Source organism: Amphiprion ocellaris, chromosome 17 (assembly GCF_022539595.1).
Source record: "Amphiprion ocellaris isolate individual 3 ecotype Okinawa chromosome 17, ASM2253959v1, whole genome shotgun sequence".
Classification (NCBI taxonomy): Eukaryota; Metazoa; Chordata; class Actinopteri; family Pomacentridae; genus Amphiprion; species Amphiprion ocellaris.
In genome coordinates this window covers 12,358,388-12,363,303 of record NC_072782.1, presented here as the reverse complement: position 1 = coordinate 12,363,303, position 4,916 = coordinate 12,358,388, and the positions used below count along the sequence as shown (strand labels likewise).

General features: G+C 39.0%; 1 long non-coding RNA gene across 1 annotated transcript; it reads right to left on the bottom strand.

The window, feature by feature from the left end:
• Positions 1-311: 311 nt before the first annotated feature.
• LOC129350924 (uncharacterized) lies at positions 312-4,709 on the bottom strand. The gene is made up of 3 exons (XR_008604516.1): positions 4,629-4,709; positions 3,336-3,484; positions 312-581 (listed from the first exon to the last, which is right to left on the bottom strand). It is a non-coding gene; the product is annotated as an uncharacterized LOC129350924 (long non-coding RNA).
• Between the last annotated feature and the right edge of the window lie 207 nt (positions 4,710-4,916).

Genomic DNA, 4,916 nt, shown 5'->3' with positions numbered 1-4,916 from the left:
ATGTTTTTACAACGTTGAAAAATCGCATTTTTTTTTCGATACAGTATACTGTGGCGTTTTTTTGCGCCAAAATTCATGATGATTTTTTCAAAGAAAACCTTTCTGGAGTGTTTTTCACGGTTTCCTTTACATTATTTCATCATATGGCACGTTTTTACAAAATGTTGAAAAATCACATTTTTTTTTCGACATAGTATACTATGGCGTTTTTTGCGCCAAAATTCGTGATGACTTTTTTTTCAAAGAAAACCTTTCTGGAGTGTTTTTCACGGCCTCCTTTACATTATTTCATCATATGGCACATTTTTAAAACATGTTGAAGAATCGCATTGTTTTTTCGACTCAGCTGCATGCCTTCGTCCACCCGGCCTCCGTTGACTCGTCCCGCCTGCCGTCTCTGGAGCTGAAGCTGGATTGGAACAGACCAAAGTACAGTCCAATCACGATGCCAGCTGCCTCTCAAAAGGCTCCTTCATCTGGCAGGTGGCGGCACTTCTTCTGAGGGGAAGCTGAGCTGGCCCGGCAGAACTTTGGAGATGTGTTCCAGTGGTTGGTGGATGTGTGGGGAGATAGAGAGGGACCTTTGAATTGTTCAGAAAGGAAAACAGGAAACCCATTGGTAGTTTTAGTTTAGGGTGCGGTGTGTTTTTGGGTTTTAAGAGGTGAACGGGAAGAGTTTTTTTTCGTATTGATTATCTTTTACTTTGTTCCTGGTTGGAATGCCCATCAATGTCAACACAAAGTTCATTTTTAGTTCTGTTAATTTATTTTTATTTTACTAACACCCATTTGCTTTTAACGCCCTCACATGTTGTGTTGTTGTGAACTTACTCTTTCAAATAAATATTCGTCTAACCCTCTGGAAACCAGCGTTTGGACTGTTTTGGTGTTGCTCCTCACCTACTTCAGACAGCCAGGACATAACAACGTTTTGTGGACCAAAGGCTATACTATGACGTTTTTTGGGCGACATGCTATGACGTTTTTTGGGTGACATGCTATACTATGACGTTATTTGAATGACATGCTGTACTATGACGATTTTAGAGCGACATGCTATACTATGACATTTTTTGGGCGACAAGCTATACTATGACGTTCTTTGGGCAACATGCTATACTATGACGTTTTTTGGGCAACATGCTATGACGTTTTTTGGGTGACATGCTATACTATGACGTTATTTGAATGAGATGCTATACTATGACGATTTTAGAGCGACATGCTATTCTACGACGTTTTTCGAACGACATGCTGTACTATGACGTTTTTAGAGTGACATGCTATACGATGACATTTTTTGGACGGCATGCTATACAATGACGTTTTTAGAGCGACATGCTATACGTTGACGTTTTTTGGACAACATGCTATACAATGACGTTTGTTGAGGGACATGCTATACTATGACAATTTTAGAGCGACATGCTACACTGTGACCTTTTTTTGAGCGACATGCTATACTATGACGTTTTTGGGCGACATGCTATACTATGACGTTTTTTGGGTGACATGCTATACTATGATGTTTTTTTCGACCAAAGGCTATACTATGACGTTTTTTGGGCGACATGCTATACTATGACGTTTTTTGGACGACATGCTATATTATGACGTTTTTTGGGCGACATGCTATACTATGACGTTTTTAGAGCGACATGCTATACGATGACGTTTTTTGGGCGACATGCTATGACATTTTTTGGGCGACAAGCTATACTATGACGTTCTTTGGGCAACATGCTATACTATGACGTTTTTTGAACGACATGCTGTACTATGACGTTTTTAGAGTGACACGCTATACGATGACGTTTTTAGAGCGACATGCTACACTGTGACGTTTTTAGAGTGACATGCTATACTATAATATTTTGTTGAACGACATGCTATACTATGATGTTTGTTAGATCAAAAGCTATACTATGACGTTTTTAAAGCGCCATGCTATACTATGACGTTTTTAGACCAAAGGCTATACTATGACGTTTTTAGAGTGACATGCTATACTATGACAATTTTAGAGTGATATGCTATACTATGATGTTTTTTGGGTGAGATGCTATACTATGACGTTTTTAGAGCGACATGCTGTACTATGACAATTTTAGAGTGATATGCTATACTATGATGTTTTTTGGGTGACATGCTATACTATGACGTTTTTAGAGTGACATGCTATACTATGACAATTTTAGAGTGATATGCTATACTATGATGTTTTTCGGGTGACATGCTACACTATGACGTTTTTAGAGCGACATGCTATACTATGACGTATTTAGAGCAACATGCGATAATATGACGTTATTAGAGTGACATGCTATACTATAGGGCTGCCACAAACGCGTCGACGAATTGCCTGAGCACGATACGTCATCAAAAGTGGACGTGAGCGCGCAATGCAACAGAAATCACCGTCTGAGTGGAGCGCGGAACACGCATGGACATCCGCGCTGTATCGTGCATATATAGTATATGCATATATTATATATGCACAATACAGCGTGGACATCCGCGTTTACGATACAGCGGGGACATCCGCGCCGCATCGTGCATATACTATATATGCACCATACAGCGCGGATGTCCATGCGTGTTCCGCGCTCCACTCGGACGGTGATTTCTGTTGCATTGCGCGCTCAATTCCGCTTTTGATGACGTATCGTGCTCAGGCGATTCGTCGACGCGTCGTTTGTGGCAGCCCTACTATACTATGACGTTTTTTGGACCAAAGGCCGTACTATGACGTTTTTAGAGCGACATGCTGTACTATGACGTTTTTAGAGCAACATGCTATACTATGACGTTTGTTGGGCGACACTCTATACTATAGGCTTTTTAAATTGACATATTATTATGACGGTTTTTTTTGTTTTAGTTTTTTTTGTTTTTTAGCAACATACAAGAATTTGAACAGTTTTAAAAATTACTATACTTGTGCAATGAAATATTCTATGGCATTCTTTAGATGACATATACTCTGATGTTTTCTTGAAAAACATACTATTTTGACAATATACTGCACTATGACATTTTTTGAACCACATATCATACATGACAATTTTAGGCAACATCCTATCATTTTGCACTTTTTGAACCACATAATAATTAGTTGGGTTTTTTTGCCGACATGCTATACTATGAACTACAGGCCATACTATGTTATTCTTGAAAAGTATACTATACTTTGACATTTTCTGAACTACATCCTATACTATGGCATTATACACAGAGTGCTTTGGTTACATGTTGATTTATAATCTAGATTTTTTTCTGTTTTGTTTTTTGAAGGGATTACCACAGACCTGACCGTGAACACCGTTGACACCCACCTGAGGGAGACGCTGCCTAAGATCTCAAGGCTGCTTGGTCGTGGTCTTTCTGGTCCTGCTCCAGAACGCCTTCATCAACTACATCTTCTTTTGAAGAGGCCCTCAGATGCTGCAATCTCTGACCTTAAGGAGGAACTGCTACTTTCACTCTGTAACGAGACGGCGGTTATTTTAAAGACCCAGCTCCTGTCGGCTTTGAAAGAAAGTTTAATACCCATCAAAACAGAACTACAGACAGTTAAATCTAAGCTGTCGGTCAGTATTTCAAACATCAAGTCCGACCCGGCTGCCCTAAAGCACGCTGTGGGTGAAACGGAAACTTCACTCTCCACATCACCGACGACATCGTCACACTCCAAAGCAGAGCACCTGTCTGCTGAATTTTTAAAAGTGGACTATAAATGTGAAGAATGTGAGCAGCAGCAGACTGTGAGCAACAGAACACATGTGATCAGAAAGAAGTCATTTTCTTTTTTATTTTCTTTCTGGTTGACTTGATGCTGTCAGATGCAGATGTTGGAGCTGATTCTGATCTTTCAGGATAAAAAGCTGCTTTTCCTTCATAGACTTCTCAGGAAACTATTCTCTCGGGTTTTCTCTATTTATATTTTTATTATCTGTGATTATTTCATTATTTCTTTATTGTAAAAATAAAGTTTGAGGCATAAAGACTCATTTAGTTATTTTAATCCTGAAATCATTGATGTAGCAGAACTAAACTTCCATTTTCCTTCTTGTACTTCTGATACTAGAACTAAACGTATCTTCAACACGGATCATCTGCTTTTAATGAATCAGCAGCAACATCACAACAACAAATGAGACAATTTTCAACAAATTGATGAAACTGATGTCATTTAAAACTATCAGAGTCTGTTTTGGTGTCAAATTAAAGCTGATTACTGACAACTAGAACATTAACGTTACTGTTTTAATCACATTTAAGTTTCCTGAACGTTACATTAATGTCAACCAGCCACAGTTTTATGAACTTAATGAACCACATTACAGGAACACAACACACTTCAGCTGTTTACATGAAACTCAATACACATAAAAACATTAGCTTGATGCTACGTTAGCTTTAATCAGGCTATGACTGAGCAGCTAGCTCGGTTAGCATCGCTAACATTAAAACTAATATTTACTATGCTAACTTTCTTCTCTGGTCAACACACACTGAAACAAACTCCACCAACATCTGGAGTGCATGGCACACATTACATCTGACACTAACGCTGCATATAAAGTGCATTAAAAGCGGCACCGATACGAAAATAAACATTTACTTACCAAACTATTAGAGTCCTTTCAGTGTCTGCTGGTAGAATCAGCCGAAGGTAGAAAACTGGTTAAAACAAGCCAACGGGCAGGAAAACTGTCTGTGGAAAAGTGCTGCTCCACTGATAAATAAACCAACAGTTATTATGTCAGAATTAATCCAAACGAGGAGAGCAGAGTCTCTGCTTCCTCCTCCATAGGACCTGCCAATCATTCCGGACCGGACTGTCAATCAAGTAGTCCCGCCCCCTGGCTTCGCAAAACTTTAATGCTCTATAAAAAAAATCAATATTGATATAT